The sequence below is a fragment of the Chiloscyllium plagiosum genome, unplaced genomic scaffold (genome assembly GCF_037043375.1).
Source record: "Chiloscyllium plagiosum isolate Xiang-an unplaced genomic scaffold, Cpla_swu_hap1 HiC_scaffold_7, whole genome shotgun sequence".
Taxonomy (NCBI): Eukaryota; Metazoa; Chordata; class Chondrichthyes; order Orectolobiformes; family Hemiscylliidae; genus Chiloscyllium; species Chiloscyllium plagiosum.
In genome coordinates, this window is record NW_028270145.1 from 78,888,531 (window position 1) to 78,909,132 (window position 20,602).

Sequence of the window (20,602 nt, forward strand, 5' to 3'; positions counted from 1 at the left end):
CATTACTCTGAGGTCATGCCCTCTGGTTCTAGACTCATCCAAATGGGGAAACAGCCATTTTGCATTTCACCTGTCAAAACCCTTAAGCATCTTGTATTTTTTGATAAGATTGCTTCATTCTCTTAAACTGCAGTGGGTACAAGGCACAAGCTACTCAACATCTCCTTATTATAAAATTGGCTTATTAAAAAATTATAAGATCAACTTAGTGAACCTTTTCTGCTCTGCCAGCCAACATATCTTTCCTCCAATAAAGGGACCAAAACTGTTCACAGTATTCTAGGTGAGGTCTTACGAATGACATAAATAGTTTTAACAAAGCTTCCCTATGGTTTTACTCCATTCTCTCTCAAATTCAGGAAAACGTTCCATTTGCCTTACTTATTATTTGCTAAATCTGTATGCCAGCATTTTGTGATTTATGCACAAAGATTCCAAAATATCTCTATGCTACTGCTTTATATAATCTTTCACCACACAAATAATATTCAAGTCCTCTATTCTATATTCCAAGGTATGTAATCTCACATTTTCCCAATTAATATTCCGTCTGCCAAATTTTTGCCCGTCGGATAACTGCTCTCTGTAAACCCTTTGTATTATCCACACCACCTGCTTTCCCATATATTTTTATGTCATTTGCAAACTGGGCATAGTACATTCACTACCTTCATCCAAGGCATTAACATATTGTAATTAATTGATCCTGAAAATACCCCTCCCCCACCCTCTTATCCCAACTCTGTTTCTTATTCGTTAGCCAATCTTCTATCCATGCCAATATACTACTCATAGCATTGTGGTCTCTTATCTTAAGCAGACTAATGTGCTACCTCATTAAACACCCTTTGGAATTCCAAATATGTTATATCTACCAGTTCCCCTTTAACTATTATACTTGTCACCTCCTCAAACATTGGACAGCATGGGCAAATTGGGCCGAAGAGCCTGTTTCCATGCTGGAGGTCTCTATGACTATATGACTCTAATCCAATTAGGATCAGGAAATAGTAGCGCCTGAGGTTGCAAAGCATAGTACTGGTGGTTTCCTTTATGCTTAAAGTTGTCATGTAAAAATCTAGCATCACTATCATCCATTGAAGATTAAGCTTTATAACCCTGTTATAGCTGTACACAGTTTCTTGAGTCAGATTAAATGCTATTCAAATTATTTGTTCTCAAATGGACCAATCAATGTCAGTGTTAATGCAACATATACATATTGGCTGATCTGTTCAGTGTTTGTAGCCTGGATTAAATATACATGACCACATGGGATAACTATGTAGTTAAACTGTGCCACCAGTCTTTGATCCAATTTTAAGCATAATTTTTTTATATATATGTTTAGACCTAGTGAGAATTTATTAATGAATTACAGCAGTTATCGAAAACAAAATTTTGTTGACTTCGAAATGATATTGAGAAATGCAATATTCAAATGGAATTTTGTGTTCAATTTAAATTTAATCAACATAATAGCAATACATTTCAGAATACAGGATCATGGAAGATAGCAATAAAAGACTTTCCTGTACCCAAATACATGGCTTGCTGCTTGTGTGTAGAGAATGCCTGTGCAAGACTACAGGGATGGAAATTAAGCCTGTGTAGGGTTACAGTACCACCCTAAAGTTTACCCTTGAAATTTCCAGTGCCCACCATGAACCAATACAGGCCGCATACCGTAGAGAAGGGGAATATTGTGCGACCAACAGTGAGACTCATCCAACCTATATGATGGTATCAAAAGCCCAGTTAGAAACTGACATTTCTGTTTTCATACCTGGCCCCATCACTTCCCCTTGTGAGCAGATGAACAGAACCAATGGGATTTGATGAGACATCTGTTTCCCAAAAGGAGGTGAATCCCAAAACCACGAGAAATTCGATAGAAGTTGAGAGAGGGGCCTGGAAAGCAGCAAAGAAGTACAAGTGACTGCACAAGAAGTTAAATAACCAGGAGAAGATGTGGAAATCAAACTGAACAATGCACAGTGGTGGAAAAAAGTTTGGGATTTGGGTATTAGAGTTGATGCTTATCCCCACATTAGAATTGTTTTCCATATGCAGGTTGTGCTGCAGCTTGTAATTTGGGTTGGATTTAATGGTAAGTATGGAGCTTGCTGTCAACATAGATGCTGACTGGGGAGGAGCTTTTGGGCAAGTACATTGTATTGCTGTACAGACGCTTTGGAACCTGTGAATCTAACCTACCGAAACAAGATTGTGTTAACTTCGAAATTATATTGAGAAATATTGAGAATACAGGGATCGTAGAAGATAGTAATCAAAGACTTCCCTGTACCCAAATACATGGCTTGCTGCTAATGTGTAGAGAAGGACTGTGCATGACTACAGGGATGGGAATGAGGCCTGTGTAGGTTTACCGTACCAGAATCCCGATTAAGAAACAAGAATCATTAATGATTGGGACTTCCTCGGGCATGGGCAAAGGGCCAAAGGGGGAATAATTAAGTACAGAAGATAAGTAGACAACTAGATCAATATATACAGGTATAGTGGTATTTATAGAGACTGGGAATTTGGCGTTGGATAACCCTTTGTTGAAGTTTTAACAGTTAAAACAAAACAGATTGAATGTATGTTTATTTAGAACTGCATAAAGGAGACAAGAGTCATTTTGTTACACAAAAATGTACGTAAAATTAGAAACTGGTGAGTGTTACGGAGAGTTTATTGCTGTGAGTCGTAAACTGCTTGCATTTTCAAGAGACATTGTCACTGGACATGGGCATAGCAGGAGCTTGACCAGTCTTACAAAGCCTCCATTAACTGGGGGATAGTCCAGCCTTCTAAAAAGACATTGATATTGTAATTGTCTTGTACTGTTTATGGTCAAGTGATAAATGGTAGACTGGAAAGTGTATAAGTACATATTGAAACCTTCAGTCAATGAGCAATCGCTCTCAAGCTGTATCCTCATTCCTGAAGAAGGGCTTATGCCCGAAAAGTCGATTCTCCTGTTCCCTGGATGCTGCCTGACCTGCTGCGCTTTTCCAGCAACACATTTTCAGCTCTGATCCCCAGCATCTGCAGACCTCACTTTCTCCTCATGTGCATATGATAGAATATAGCCTTCCCTTATTTGGACGCCTAACTGTCTCAGTATTAAGTGTTATTTGAAACAACAATCTAGCCTTACGTTCCAGCACAGTCCTGATCTGTGCAGCACTATAACAATTGTCCTTTGAACGAGATGTTAAGTCAAGGCCTTGTTTGCTCTATGATGTAGAAGTAAAAGATCGTTTGAAGAACAAAGGACTAACTTCAAAGTGTTAGAAAATATTGTTTCAGGTATTCTGAAGAGTGGCAATGACAGTCTGATTGTCTCTCTGTTCCTATTTTTCCCTTAGGACTGCGCTCTAGCTGGAAATTGCGATGGTGGCTCCTTCAGAAACCAAGCAATTTATAGCAGCCAATGTGCTGCATTCAGAGATTTAAACATCCAACAGTACAGCCAGCCACTTTGACAGCTACTGTGAAAGAGCAAATGTGGGGTTTTGATGGCAGTTGGCTAAGGGGTTATTGCATCAGGTGTATAGAATGCCAAGGAAATAATGGAGCCTTTAGGGTAGGGACTAAGTTGGTGGATTTCATGGGTCTGAAGGTGTTAAGTGTTCAAGAGAGATGTAATTGGGTGGGTGGTGGAATGTGTCAGAAGGGCAATTTAATAGTTATCCATGAGTTAGAACAGTATCAATCATCTAACCTTCCTCAGTAACTATTAAATGAAGTGGAAATCACTACATTCTCTGATTTAAATAGATTCTTTGGATGTTCCAGATGGAGGGTATTGTCCATCGGAATCTGAAGTTTCCCCGGTAATTCCCACAGAATCCGTTGCTCCTGGGATTTTGAATAATTCTGATGTATAATTCTAGTTTGCGCTGTGTCAACATGGGAATATTTGGGCTATCTATCCTTTGATTAACATCTCAAAAATAGATTATCAATACTTGCACTAGGAAATTGTTATGATTGAGCGAGTTACTGTTTTCTCTACATTACAATAGTAGCTATACTTCAAAAGTACTTTGAGTTCATTCTCTTGCCTGGCCTTGCACAGTTAGTTTGCAAATCCACATGGCTCTTTATTCTTGTAAGCGTAAGATTCCCTTGTCTGGATGGCTTTCCAAAATTCACTTGGGCCAGTGTGATTACTCCTGTGTGAATAAGGTTTATTCTATCTTTGGTTCCAGTGCAGCTATGAACTAGACCCAGTATCACCTGTCCAGCATGAATTAGGCTTCTCTCACTTCTTCAGCCACAGCACAGTTTGTCCAGTGCAGATTTGGCCTAGCCACAGTGGACTTCCCTCAGCATATCCTGTCATGAGTACTCCTTCAGATTCTTTCAGATTCTTTTAATACTTGACCGGATCATTCCTACTCTTACTGCACTAGCTACAGGTGATAAGTAAAATATCTTATGCAGAGCCATTCCAATGATTCAATATGAATAGCCTGCTCACAGCACCAATTGTTGAGGTGGATAAATTTACTAGTGATTGTAAGGAGACTCAGGTAAAGCTTAACCATCCCCATTTATTTTGCCAACACATTGGGAGAGCACCAAAGAAGATTCCAAAATAAACCTCTGCCCTCAACAAGAAATCTCAGACATATATTCATTATAAGCCACATAGACAGTATATTACGTGAATTCTGAAACAATCCATTTTAAACAAATATATTGTTTCCACAGCTTCAAACTGGCAAGGATACAGACATCCCTCTTCCTATCTCCTTCCCAGAACCTGTGTTATACTCACAGCGCTGAGATCCCCATTGTTTTCTCTAATGGTACTTTCCTCAGTGTTGTACAGGCTCATCAACATTCCACTTTCAAAAACCTCAAAGGTTATTGCCAGTTCAACCATGTTTCACTTTTGCAGGATTGTGTTTCTGCCTTAACAGCAGACCTTTCTTGAACAGGAATAAACAAATTAAATCTAAATCTTACTTATTGAGCTAACTTAATTCCGTACTTCTTTCTAAAGTACTTGCTTAATCCAGTTTACAGTTTTATTAATCTTCTACAAAACAATTGACCCACATTAATCCATGCCAAACCCAATATTTTCCCCTTAAAATAAGTGCTAGCCTTTATTTTCCGACAAGCTGGATCATCACTGTCAAGTACATATACAAATGTTACCTGGCAAGTGGAGGAGAAAACTCTGGAACTCAGAATAGAGTCGAAAGGTAGGTCATTACTCTGAGAAGGTGGGTACAGGAAAGAGCATACAGCGTGGTAAAGGTGGGAGGAGGAGGAAGATTACATAGTATAGTGCGAAGAAAGAATAAACATTGGATGCGGTTGAGGTGAAAAATATCAGATACTACGTTCTGGGGAAAGATAGAACATTGCATCTGTATATAGATGGTCAAATATTGTAGTAGGATGGGAAGATTCAACTTTGGACTTTGTAGTGGGGAAGATTGAGCATTGTGGTATGAAGCAATCTCCTCTCAAAGCTTTTCTGGTTTACCACTATACAACTGCCTAAGGGTACAGAACATGATGGAGGTTAGCTGAGTTGGTTAGATGGTCAGTTTGTAGACTGATGCTAACAGTATGAGTTCAATTCTGCGCTGGTTGAGTTGCCATGAAGGATTCTGTGCCTAAACCATGCCCCTTGCCTGAGGTATGGTAACCCTCAGGTTAAACCATCATGAGTCATCTCTCTCTAATAAAAGAGTGGACCTATTATCTGGTAGGATTATAGTGACTTTATTTACAGTCTTTATTCTAATTAAATATGAACAGATGTGACCATGCAAAAAACTTAAAGGGACTGTGTAGTAATACTAAAGTTTAAAGAGCAAAAGCAATATTATTCATAAAAAGGTTGGAGGAAATTTTACAATGTGGTGTGGAGAGGAACGGGAGAGGAAAGATCAGAAATGGTTTGGAGGGAAGATCAAATGACATTTTATGTAGTTGAAAATTAAACATTCTGGAGGAGGGTGGATTGCAAATTAATATTCATGGTGGTCTGTTTCTCATTCGAAGGAATAGAAATTCATTTTGCAGATAAAGACTCGCTCTCGTATAATTTACACAATAATATTGACAGAAGCTTAGATGATTATTTCTTATTACTTTTTCACCAATTGTATCTAACATGCATATGGGCTAAAACATGCAACAAATAGCTTTCCACATAGGCTGTGCCTGTTTGATTCTTTGTTGATTCTGAACAAATCTGTCTAGATAAAGTGGTTGAACAAGCTATATACTATGCTTATATATATCACTATGCATTAGTTGTAGACACTGATCCAGAATCATACAATGGGCATTAAAAATAGAGTTTCACTTGTGAAAATATACTTCTTTTTGCTGACTTATACCATCCATTTCAGCATTCACAATTAGATTACATTACAGTGTGGAAACAGGCCCTTTGGCCCAACAAGTCCACACCGCCCCGCCGAAGCGCAACCCACCCATACCCCTACATTTACCCCTTACCTAACACTACGGGCAATTTAGCATGGCCAATTCACCTAACCTGCACATCTTTGGACTGTGGGAGGAAACCGGAGCACCCGGAGGAAACCCACGCAGACACGGGGAGAACGTGCAAACTCCACACAGTCAGTCGCCTGAGGCGGGAATTGAACCCGGATCTCCGGCGCTATGAGGCAGCAGTGCTAACCACTGTGCCACCGTGCCGCCCCAAATCTCTGTTGATGCCGTTAGAAAGATGATTGGACATTAGGTAAGACTTAAAGTCAGGATTAGATTTAGCATTGAGGTGAAATCTAAGATTGTGTGAGATCTAAATCAAAAGGCTGGTTGCAGTGGACAACAATTGCTGTTGAAAGCCACAGGGCTACCTGGCAGATCCAGCTCACTGGTTGCACCGCCAGGCCTCCATTTTAGGCAACAATCACCAACATCTGAGGTAACCTTCCATAGGCAGCAAACTACCATGTCCCCACTCTCCACACATCCACAGACAAGCATTGGACATGTACTAGCCTCAACACATTATCGTTGCACATCTCCAACCCACTTACAATACCATTCTCTACATCAGTGCTGCACTTTGAAGCATGCCAGCACCTTTCATTGTAATGCTCTTACCAGGACACTTTGTTCGCAAGGACAGGCATCCATCTCATACATTCAAGCAGGGTTAACTTCAAGGTTCCTCACTTGCAGTCTTAGCATTCACACACTTTGCACTACTTTGTTGCTAACAGCATTACTGCATACCTTTTGGTGTCTTGCCACCTCATTCAGAACTTGAAGCTTTACAGTCCTTGTCTTGCCTTGCTGTTTAGCACAGACACAAAGTCAGGCAGCTTGTCAGAGTTGTCAAAAGTGAGTCGGTCCATCCATCCAAGTTGTTTCGTGTTAGACCATTGTCAGTCTGGAGATCAAGTCGACGAAAGTCAAAGGGGAACTACCAAGGCATTACTTTTGTGGAGAAGTTGGAAAAGTCAATTGTGGGAATTGGAGGCAGCATGCTGAGATGCAGAGGGGACAATAGTTGTAAAAGGGATTACATCACCATATAAATGGGAAGATGATAGTATATTGAAAAATATAGATTATTATTTGGGCAAGGACCTTCTATGGTTATAACCACCCTGTTGGACGGGACAGTGCAGCCCAATGGTTGGCATGACTAACATGTAGTGCCAGGGCTGAGGTTAACATTATGGAGTAAGGAGGTAAATAAAAGATTTGTATAGGAACGAGTGGAGAAAAAGATTATTGAGGTTTGGTTGGGGTGGGAGGAGTTGTTTGATTGTCAGGTTAAGCCTATAACATATTGCAAAATGTTACCATAATCAGGGGAACCCTCAATGTACAATAAAAATGGAAATTACTGCAGCCATACCTGGAGTGGACAAAATAATCTTTTTTGCCATTCTGAGCATGCAGGATATGCTCATGAGCAATGTAAGGCCCTTCAAGAGGCAATTTCATCAGTCAGGCATTTACTCAGTGCAGGCTAAAGACATCTGCAATCACAGTACGGTGCAAATCCTGGTCACAACCAATTTGACCATGTCTTTTTTTTTTATCATTCGTGCAGGTGTCACGAGCTGGCCTAGCAGTTATTGCTCATTCTTTATTGCTCTTGAACTGAATAACTGGCTAATGCTTTTCAGAGAGCGGTTAAGAGTCAACTATGTCGCTGTAAGTCTGGAATCACAAGTAGGCTATACAGTTAAAGAAAATTAACTTGCTTCCCTACGAGACATTGGTGATTCAGATGGGTATTTAGGACAATTGAACATGGCTCTATGGCTGTCGGTAGAGGAGCTTTTAATTCAAAATTTATTATTTGAATTCAATTTCATTATCAGCAATGGTGGGATTTGACCCTATGCGCCCAGAACATTAGTTCTGGATCTAGGACTTTTAATGATTATTGCAGTGATATGACCATGATGACATCATTAGAGATTGATCATAGTTACCTTTGTCAAAGAGGCACCTGTCGACCACTATTCACAAAGACAATCTAAGTTGTATAGCCTGTACAAGGACATGGAGCTAATCTCCTCTCAACTTGAACTGCAAGTACTTGTTAACATGCTCCTATATGCAATGCTGTGTTTCTTGCATGATCTTGGGGGTGGAAACAAGATAGTAGCAATCATACAGCATTATAATATCCTACTTGCACAATATATTACATTCAACAAAATAGAATTCTGATGTTAACTGCCCATGAAGAGGCATTCCATGGCCAGCCTTGTTGAAGTCCTCCATTAATATTGTCCATGTACTGAGGACTATGTTAAACAGTCATGTGGGTGTGATGCAAATACTGACTGTTCACATTACTAAGGGCCTGTTCCATTTCTGAAGTTCTCTATACAAGGTCATTGAAACCATGACAATGAATCCAGCCATAGCAGGAGTTTACATTGTGGGGCCATGGTGACATGAAGGCACAGAAAATTGAGGAGCAAAAAAAAGTGCCAGCAAGCCCAGGACCAGCAGCAAAAGTCACATTTAAAAGTCCCTTTGAGATCCACAGGAGATCCAGAGCTAATTGTCCTTGATGCTAAATTGTCCAGATGACTAATGCACAGTCACCACTGAATGTGGATGTCCTGGGTCACCCTCACAGAACCATACCAAATGCTAGAGTGGGACCTACAACCTGAAGGAGTCAGTGTCCATCTTAATTCAGTAGCCGTGAAGATGAAAGCTGCAGTAAGTTTTATTCCACTGGCTGTTGAAAACCTGTGTGAGATGTCACAACCCTCAAATGTATCACCCATAGTGTTATAGACTGCCTACAGTGTGGAAAGAGGCCATTCAGCCCATCAAGTCTGCATGACCCTCTGAAAAGCCAATCCCTCACCCTACATTCCCTCATTTACCACAGTCAATTCACCTAACCTGCACACCTATGGACTGTAGGAGGAAACCAGATCGCACATTGGAAACTGACACAGAGACAGGGAGAATGTGGAAACTCTATACAGATGGTCACCCAAGGCTGGAATCGAACGTGGGCCCCAGTGCTAACAACTTAGCCACTGTGTAGCCATGTAATAGATGCAGTTTTAACCAGATTACACTTCATCTCATTTCCACAAGGTCAGTGCCACACCCAGGCAGTAGGCTTTGCTAATATTGCTGGCTTCCCCAGGTGCAGGACACTTTAGACTATATACACATCATGGTGAGAGGGCCACATTATAGCATAATTGACTTAATAAGCAGAAAAAGATTTAATTCCATCAACATACAAGTCATTTGTGACCATTGGTATCAAACGTTGAAGTCTGTGGCAGGTGCCCTGGGAGCTGCTATGAGATTTATATCTTTGAGAACACCCACGTTTTTGCTTCATTTTAAGAACTGGATGCCTTACAAGATGGCTCCTGGTGAATGTGAGCTACACTCTGCAAGCATGGTTCATAACACCATTTCACAATCTGGTGAATGAGGCCAAGTGTAAATACAAATTTAATTTGATTTGATTTGATTTATTATTATCACAAGTGTCAAAGTACAGGGAAAAGTATTGTTTTACATACTATCCAGACAAATCATATCTTACATAAGTACACCAGGGTAATAGAATTGAATGGAGAAAGTGAGGACTGCAGATGTTGGAGAGAGAGCTAAGAGTGTGTTACTGGAAAAGCACAACTGGTCAGGCAGCGACTGAAGAGTAGGAGAATTGACATTTTGGGCAAAAGCCCTTCATCAGGAATTTGATGTCTTTACACTCTGCCACTAAACTCTTTACTTCCTTCCTGTACTCTGTCTCATTGTTGCTTGAGATCTGACCCATTGCAGTACAGTCATCAGCAAATTTGTAAACAGAGTTAATTTGGCTACACAGTTGTGAGTGTGCAATGAGCGTAGTAAGGGGCTGAGGATGCAGCCTTGCAGGGCATTGGTTTAGAGGAGGTCTTGTCACCTATCCTGATTGATTGCAGTCTATGGGTCAAGAAGTCGAGAATCCAGTTGCAAAAGGGGAAGCATACTCCTAGGTATCAGTGTTTGGAGATGAATTTTGTTGGGATTACGGTGTTGAAGGTAGAGCTAAGGGCCATTGTGGAGCAGACCTGCTGAAAATGAGGTTCCAATGCTTGGATTGGTCTAGGGATATCTTGCAAACAGTCCACTGCACAATCCTTGCATGTTTGCTCGACAGACAAAGAGGAAATGCAATGGATGCTGAACTTGGAAAACAAGAACAGTCTTCCAAGGAGGATGATGAGTACATTCAACACCTGGGACATCACCATCTACAATGATAAGAGAACATCAGGTACATCAAGTCAGACAGGACTTCATAGAATCATAGTATAGAATTAGGCCCAGCTAGTCCATCCAGACCCATCCCATCCCTGGACCCGGTATTTTCCATGTTTAATCTACCCAACCTGCACATCCCTGGATACAATGGGCAAATTAGCATTGCCAATTCACCTAACTTGCACATCTTGGACTATGGAAGGAAACCCGAACACCTGGAGGAGACCCGCACAAACACTGGGAAGTCCACACAGACAGTCGCCCGAAACTAGAATTGAACTCAGGTCCTTGGTATTCTGAGGCAACAGTGCTAACCAATGGGTCACAGTGCCATCCTGACTTAATCGATGATTGTTTCCAATAGATGTGAACTTAGTGCAGTGATTATTCATTGACTTTGAATATGTTCTTTTTCAAAAGTCAAACAGTCCTTGCCCCCAGAAACAAATTTAACTTTTTTGTATTTTATTTCTTCACATTTGCAAAGTGAAGTGAACATTTTCAGCCATTAGAATGTGTTCCAACTTGTAATGCTCCCGCATTGAACAATGAGAAGCTGTTATGTTATGCTGAGCATTAGGGAAAAAATAGCACTCCCTTTGACAGGGTTCTAACACGGGATGACACGAAGGATGGGTAGCTTGTGTAGCGTGGTTCTTATACCTGTAGTTACAATGACTGTCAATTGACAGCTGATGCTGTAAAATAGTGACACATGTATGGATGTGAGTGAGAATTTGTAATGAATTATCAGCTGTGCCAACTATGTGCCCTCAGAAGCTTTCGTTTCTCATACTCCTCCCACTATATGGACTATGAAGGGCAACTCCTGCCTGGTAACCTGTGATTTGCCACACATCTGGGTTTTAGATTAGATTAGATTACATTACATTACAGTGTGGAAACAGGCCCTTCGGCCCAACAAGTCCACACCGACCCGCCGAAGCGAAACCCACCCATACCCCTACTTATACCCCTTACCTAACACTACGGGCAATTTAGTATAGCCAATTCACATGGCCCTGCACATCTTTGGACTGTGGGAGGAAACCGGAGCACCCGGAGGAAACCCACGCAGACACGGGGAGAACGTGCAAACTCCACACAGTCAGTCGCCTGAGGTGGGAATTGAACCCGGGTCTCTGGCGCTGTGAGGCAGCAGTGCTAACCACTGTGCCACCGTGCCGCCCACAAATTGCATTGTTGAGGGGACATCCCAGCAGTGACAAATACTTTCATCATTATTGAGTGCACAAATAGCATGAGCAAACTAACCTAGCAACATGAATGAAGCTCCCCAAAATTGATATTTACCTAATTTCAGGTAAAATTCAGCCCTAAACATAGAATGGCTTAAAGCTGGTTGACTAATGGACTTTAGAAAGTACGGGAGTAGCTATTCATGATAGAGCTGATGCATTTACGCAGGCATATCATGTGAAACTTAGACAAACATTCAAATCAATACATCAGCAGCATCAGTCTAGGTATTTTGCTAAAGTCGAAATCTTCTGGTCCTGAGCACTCCTTTCCTCCTGCCTTGTGATTCATGATATCTCAGAGCAAATAGGTGGCTCTATTATTGTGTGACATCTCCCTCATAGGAAAGGCTATCTTCTGCCAATGAACCCCTTACCCTCAGGCTGTGCAGAGCACACTTGCACGAGAAAGTCCTGTAGCCCAGGCCTACTCAGATCACAAGAGGGCAATTGCCAAGATAGAAACCTAAGCACATAAATAAAAAGTGGGCCATGCTTCATCTGGAAGCTCACTGATAGTGTTACCTAGTATGGTGACGAAATGTCTAAAAACATATCTTCCAGCTCAGCGAACAAACCTACATCCACAGTTGCCAAAGTCAGCAAAGTCAACAGATCATAGCAGTCAGTAAACTTCTTCATCTCAACTCTGGATATTGGGGTAAGGCTGCACCTTGGCATAGTGTTGAACAGAAATAGTAGAAAGTTTTAAAAAGACAAAGCTGGCATTCATCTTTAATGTATAAAAGAAACACATTGTAAATATATATATGATTCCATTTTAAGCAAGTCTCAATGTGCTCCATACTTTGAATTCTGCTTCTCAAGGTATAGTTTATACAAGTATGTATAGCTACCACTTTTATTATTTTGGTTAACTTGGATTAATTCTTTAAGTGTTAATGACTTACATTATTTTGCTAATACTAAGTCAATTGCACCAGTATTATATTTGTTTTTCCTTTGCTTTCATTTGGTGAGAAGTGTTGTGAATTAAATAAAATGTTCTGGACAGTTTTCAGTTATTAAAATTAATTTATTTTTCTGCGGGTGAAATGTTTATGTGGGCAGATGGTGGTTGTGGCTAAATAGTTTTTCTCAAAACCATGTGAAAATCTGCAATGTCTTTTCTTCCAAAAGTTGAAACAACTCCTGTAGTGTAGCAAATTAATGTGATTCAGGAAATTAGTGATTCAAAGGGTCAGAAAACAAATCAACATTTATTTTATAGTTCTTGTTTAGTGAGTAGATAGTTTGAGAAAAAAAATAGAAAATCATTGTCTCTGTTACAGTAACAGAGAAGTCTTTTTAATATTTTATGGGAAAGCTGCAGCAACATGACCCAATTTCATTTTCTGAATCTTTGAAGCCTCACAAGCTTAACCAGTATCGTCCTACATATTGTAGACTTTGTCAGTGCTTTGATGTCAATGAATGCTCAATTCGCAGACTAGCACATTTTTAACAAACTAAATCATTGTGCAGAGTATTAAGAGAAATGTCATGAGCTGTGCAAAATATGTTTATCCTTCTGTTTAACCTTACTAATGAGGCTGCTAAGTGCGCTTGGTAAAAAATACAATCCTGGAACACAAATCTTGTTTGTTCTGAGCCATTTTCAGAGAAAGCCACTCACTATACTGAGAGTACAATTTTATTATCGTCCTAAATCAAAACAATTAAGTTCAAATAAAAATTGATTCTTTGCCTGTGAATCTTATATAAATTGTATCCACTTTTTTTTAATCATTATTGAGTTAGTAATTGTCTTTACTTAATCACATACACATTTTTCAAGTTTATAGTTAGCATTGAATTAGTTCCCTTGTCCTTTTTTTAAGGGGAGGGGTCCTGTCTATTTCTTTTTTGCTTTCTCCTTTATTTCTTTTCCCTTCCTGTAAACACTCTGTGCTGTAATTGACCTTTTCAATCAAGAGACTACTAGATCAGTTTTCAGGTAATTAACACTCTCTTTCTAATTCTGTATTCAGAAACATCTGTCCTTTGTTTAGTATTACATTCTGATGGAACAGTTGATAATATTCTCAAACAAAATTTAGAGAAATATGTTAAATATTTTCATGTAGTAATCTGGATAGTGAGTGGCTTGGAGGGTCATCCTCCTGACTTGGAAATGTATCACTATTCTTTCAGTGTTGCAAGGTCAAAATCCTGGAGCACCCTCCTTAAGGATATTCTGGGTCTACCTATAGCAAATGGACTGCAGTGGTGCAAGAAGTCAGCTTGCCATCACATTCTCAAGGATAATTAGGGATGAACAATAAATGCTGGCCCAGCCAGCGAAATGCCCACATTCCATAAATTAAAGAGAGTTAAGTAATGTAATTTAACCAGTTAAGCTAGAAATCTGATGCAATACTTAAATGTCTCCAAAACGGGTTTAAACTACTGCATCAATTGAAAAGGTACAATCTCTGAAACATATCAATCACCAAACTGCTCACCAAGTTAAATCTTTTAACATTCATTAACTTCTGGAGACTGAAAGAATTTATGAAATTCAGTGAGTCCTTCACATTTCACTAAATTTCAACCTGCACAAGCTCCCAGTATCTCAATGTAGAGTATAGTTAGGTCAGTTGGCTGGATGGCTGGTTTGTGATATAGAGATCTGCCAATGGTATGGGTTCAATGTCTTCACCAGCTAAAGTTAACATGAAGGCCTTGTCCTCTTAAGCTTGTCTCTTGCCTGGGGCATAGTGACTCCCAAGTGAAACTCACCATGAGTCGTGTGTCCCTATTTCTCTCTCTCTCTAACGCAGTTGCACCTCTCTGGGACTATGGTTATTTGAGGGCTCTGTCACACAATATTTATGCCCCTAACTCCAGACCAGTAGTCCCTGATTCAAGTCTTTTCTGCTCCAGGGGTGTGTCATAACATCTTTGAACAGGTTGATCAGCATTTACTATATAAATTAGAAAGATCTTTTCTTAGCTAAATTACTAAGAAAGAATTCCATAAACTGTTCTTAACAATTAAAGCCAGGGAACCATCTTACTTCAAAGCCTTGGTTATGGAGATCTTATCAAGTGGTTCATACTGCTAAAATTCCATATATGTCCTTATGGCAGAGGCAGAACAGGAAGCAGAGGAAAAGGAAAATGACACAGACATATAGAACAAAATTTAATCAAAGAAGGGAAGGCGACTGGACTCTACAGGTCGCTCCCTTCCTATGATGATGTGATTAAAGAGGTCATGATGTGAAGGTTCTAGAGTTGGAGTGGTGTGGACAAAGTTAAAAATCACACAACACCAGGTTATAGTCCAACAGGTTTATTTGGAAGTACAAACTTTCAAGCACTATTGTGATCAAAGAGGTCAGCTTAGGGAAGAAATGGTTGATTAAGGAAGCAAGGAGGTAAACACACCAATCCATTCACCTCCATGCATCCAATCTAATTTAAAAATCAAATAACAGATCTTCCTCAGAACCAAAGACTTTGAAACATAAGGGGATGTGGAAGCATTAGAAAGGATGCAGAGGAGATTTAATAGGGATGTTGCCTGGTATGGAGGAAAGGTCTTATAAGGAAAGGCTGAAGGACTTGAGGCTGTTTTCATCAGATAGAAGAAGGTTAAGAGGTGACTTAATAGAGGCATACAAGGTGGTCAGAGGATTAGGTAGGGTGGGTACTGAGAGCCATTTTCCTCAGATGGTGATGGCTAGCACGAGGAGACATAGCTTTAAATTGAGGGGTAATAGATATAAGACAGATGTCAGAGGTAGGTTCTTTACTCAGAGTAGTAAGGGCATGGAATGCACTACTTGCAACACTAGTGGACTTGCCAACAGTAAGGGCATTTAAATGGTCATTAGATAAACATATGAATGAAAATAGAATAGTGTAGGTTAGTGTGCTTTAGATTGGTTTCACAGGTCAGCGCAACATCGAGGGTTGAAGGACCTGTACCGCACTGTAATGCTCTATGTTCCATATTCATGTATATACTAAGAGTAGGTGTTTCTTTGATACTACTTTGTCTATCTGAGGCCATCTCTTGGCTCTTTACAAATCTAGATTAGAGTCTAGATTAGAGTGGTACTGGAAAAGCACAGCATGTCAGGCAGCATCCTGAAGGGCTTTTGCCCGAAGCGTTGATTTTCCTGCTCCTCGGATGCTGCCTGACTTGCTGTGCTTTTCCAGCACCACTCTAATCTAGACTCTGATTTCCAGCATCCGCAGTCCTTACTTTAGCCTCTTTACAAATCTATTCCGGTTCTGTGCCAAAGTGACTCTTGGAGACTGGTTGTGGTTGGTTGCACTCTTTTACACTAAACTTCTTCAAACAAGGGTTGGCCATCTCTCAAGGTTACTACATTCCTGAGGTTGAATTACCACTGTAAACTCGAGATCAGCCTGTTTCAACATTGTGACACCAAAATAAGTTGGAAGCTGAAAAAGGTATTTTAGAAAGGGGCATGAGCTATTAGCAACAGAGAGGATGGCATCAAGAAAACAGAATATAGCATGCCATTTTGTCTACTGTGCCCACTGACCACTACGACAGTATATGTGATGGTATTAGTTTAATTCTGCAGATGATGTGAAATAGCATCCCGAATATTTCGGAAACTAGTTGCCACCACTCTGAGTAAAAACCCCTCAAGGCCTAAAGACCATCTGATCAAAGCATTTGGATTGACCAGTCTGTAGAGATTTCTGACAAGACGATAAGATTCAATATTTTTATGATGCCCCTATTCAGTGCAGGAAGCATTGCACCTCATATGTTGGTGCCTGGGATGGAATTTGATGCATTCATCGTCCAAGGTTCTCCTTACTGCCTCCAGCAAAATATGGAGTTCATCTAGAAAATTCCTTTTATGAGTAAGAATGCTACACAGGAGTTCACTGAATTTTCAGCTATGGATGAATGACGGTTCTTCATTTCCCTTTGTTAAATCTAATTCCAAGTTTTTTTGGCCAATCCTGTTTTGCATTGGAAGCACAACGAATGAAAATGTCACACATAAAAAGAGACTGTTACGCATAATTCATCTTAGCGGCTTCTGCTGACTAACATTGGCTTCAGTTTCAAGAACACCTTAATTCTAAAATTCTCATGCACGTCTTCAAACACTTCTGTGGCCTCACCATGGATTTTGTATCAATCATTGCAGAATAAACCTGATTCTGCCCTGTTATACATTCCTGATGTGTGTTGCTGTAACAAACTTTTAGCTACCTGGTACCTAAACCTCTTCACCTCGCTTGGCTTTTACAAGTTCCTTAAAAGGTACCTTGTTAACCAAACTTTTGGTAACCTTTCCTCATGATTGCTTGGTGTCCCAGTGTCAACTTCAGTGTGACAGCACCCTTGTGAAGTATCTTGGGGGTGTTTTACTATGTTAAAATGCATTATAAATGCATAGTGTTGCAACAGACTGTTAAGGATGCTGCACATTTGGTTACAACCACACCTTCTACTTACTTGATATCTTGATAAGAAGTCCTGTTGTCCAGTTTTGTTGTATTTGAATCCATGTAATGGCAGTGTCAGATCCTTATTTTTATATTCAGTGTATTAGAACAATATATAACTTATACTTTGTAACTGTTAAAACAACTTGGAAACTTCGTAATCTCAAATATGCATAATATAATAGCTGTGTTAATGTGGGTCATATGAGATAATGAAGAATTGCACATTAAGTTATTTATCAGTGATGTGATACCATGTGTCAACTTTACAGGTATTTCAAAAGTGACGAAAATGATCATGTACAAGTTGCTCACAGCGTTGTTGAAAAACGTCAAACACTAAAACATTAAGCTGCTTATCCATTTACTCCTTTTAAATAAAATCATTTTGTTCTCAGTGTAGTTTTCCTCAGCATATGAACAAACAACAAATAGTAAACATATTGTTTTATTGTAGTTGTTATGTACAAAGACAAAAAGATACATTTATTTTCATGATTCCGATACTATTTAAGAATTAACAGCCATTGTTGTAATTCATTTCATATCAAATTTTGTTGTTTTAGTTATATTTTCTTAGATAATAAATCAGGCATTGCTAAATGCTGTTCTCGAGTGCAGCAGGAACTGAAATCGAATTGGACCGATTGAAACATGAGAGAAATCCTAATTTCAACTGATGTCAGCTGACAATCAGTTGGAACTGCAAACCGTTCAACAGTTAAAATCAGGGCTCCTAATTGTAAATCCTATGCACTCATCTCCTGGGAGGACAGTGCCCATGTGAGAACAAGTAAGGGAAGGATCGTTTTCAGCAAAGACATTCTTTTTGATCCAAAAATTGAACAGCAGCCACTGCCAAATTACATAAAAATAATTTATTAATATACCAGATACAGTTGTGTAAAAACAGTTTAAAAAAGGGGTCAGGCAATTTTGGTGGGGAAAAAAAACAATTACAACTATGAGGAGGGACAATATATTAGAAGGATCATCAAACAAAGTTGTGTTAATGAACTAAGGAACATAAGAGGGACTGCCACAATACTGCAAGTGTACGTAGAGACCAAAACAGTCAGAACAAGATGGTACAGCAAATAGATGAGCATATCTGTGAAAAGTGCTAAAACAGCTAGGCAGTAATCGGATGGGATTTTAATTTATTTTTATTCTCTTGTGTGATATTAGTGTCACTGGCTTCTTGCTTATCCCTAATTGCCCTTGAGAAAATGGTGGTGAGCTGTCTTGTTGAACCACTATAGTCTATGTTGACCCACATGCCATTAGGCAGGAAATTCCAGGATTTTGAGCCAGAGACAGTGAAGAAATGATGATCTATTTCTAAGTCATGATGGTGGGTGCTTGGAGAGGAATATATATGTGGTGATTTATCATGTATCTGTTGCCCTTGTCCTTCTAAATAGGAGTGGTCTTGGGTTTAGAAGGTGCTGTCTAAGCATCTTGGGCAAATTTCCGCTGTGCATCTTGTAGATTGTACACATTGCTGCATTGGTAGTGGAGGAACTGAATATTTGTGGATGTGCCAATCAAGTGCTGCTTTGTTCCAAATAGTGTTAAGATTCTTGAGTGTTTCTTGGAGCTGCATGCATCCAGGCAAGTTGGAATATTTGATCACATTCCTGACCTCTGCCTTATAGGTGGTGGACTGGCTTTGGAGAGTCAGGAGCTGAGTTACTTGCTGCAATATTCCCATCCTGTGACCTAATTTTTTAAGCCACTGTATTTATATGGTGAGTCTACTTGTGTTTCTGGTCAATGGAACAGGCTGGGATGTTGATGGTCACTAATTCAATGATGGTAATGCCATTGAATACCTAGGGAAAAGATTGTCTTATATTGGAGATAGTCATAGCTTGGCATTTGTGTACTGCAAATGATATTTTCCATTTGTCAGCTCAAACCTGGATATTACATTTTAATGTGGACTGCTTCAGTATCTGAGGAGTTATGAATAGTGTTGAACATAGTGCAATCATCAACAAACATCCCCACTTCTGACCTTAGCATGGAGGGTAGGTCATTGATGAAGCATTGATAATGATTGGGTCTGTGACACTATCATCAGGAACTCTGACAGAGATGATCTAGAGCCAAGGTGATTGACCTACAACAACCACAATCATTTTCCTATGTGCCAGATAAGACTTCAACCACCAAGTTTGCCCCTGATTTCCATTGACTCCAGTTTGCTCGTGTTCCTTGAAGCCACACTCAGTCAAATACAGCCTTGATGACAAGGGCTGTCACTCTTACTTGTCTCCACTTGCAGCCTCCTATCCCCACTCCTGATACCATCCTTCTCTTTACCCAAACCCACCAGAAACTGACCCTCTCCCAGACTCAGAAAAAGGCAGCCCTCTCTCAGCCCTGCTTAGCAACTACATGGTCCCAGCACCCCGTGACTCCCTCACTGCTGATTCTGCCTTTACTAACTACTCACTTGCAATTGGAGTTTGCTTTTCTCCCTAAGTTACTACTAATTGGCTCACTATTTAATCTACAAAAGCAATTACAGGAAATAAGCAACTATCCAATTGGAAAAGCTGCTCTTCACCAATCCTACACGTAAGGGTAACCTTTCACTGACTGGTGACCTTATACTTGAATCCAAGCCCTAGTTTGAGCGCCTTGTAGAGAGATTCTGAATGTTGGCAGTTCCTGTTGTCTTTTAGTGGAGCCGCCTCTGCATGAGAGCGCATGTGGCCAAGGCTCACCCAGAATTCATATGGTTGACTAAACCAGTGATCACAGGGACTAAGGCTCTCGCTTCAGTATTGGATCTTGAGTGCTGGACGTTGTCCCAGAGCTGTGCTCTTTTCCTGCTTGTTTATAAGTACATTGGGGCTTTTGAGAGAGGGAAGTAATGCCCAAACTAGGATTCTGCTGAAAGCACAGGCCCCAGTGATTAGCACCATATTCCTTTAAACTTATTTTTGTGTACCCCACTCTTCCAGAACCTGCATTAGTGTGGCTGTGGGAAAGTACTTAGTGATAGTGATTATAGTTCAGTTTTAACATAATTGTGGAAAAGGTTAATGGTAGCACAGGAATTAAAGTTATAGGTTGGCTTATGGCCAACTTTATTAAGCTAAGCTGTG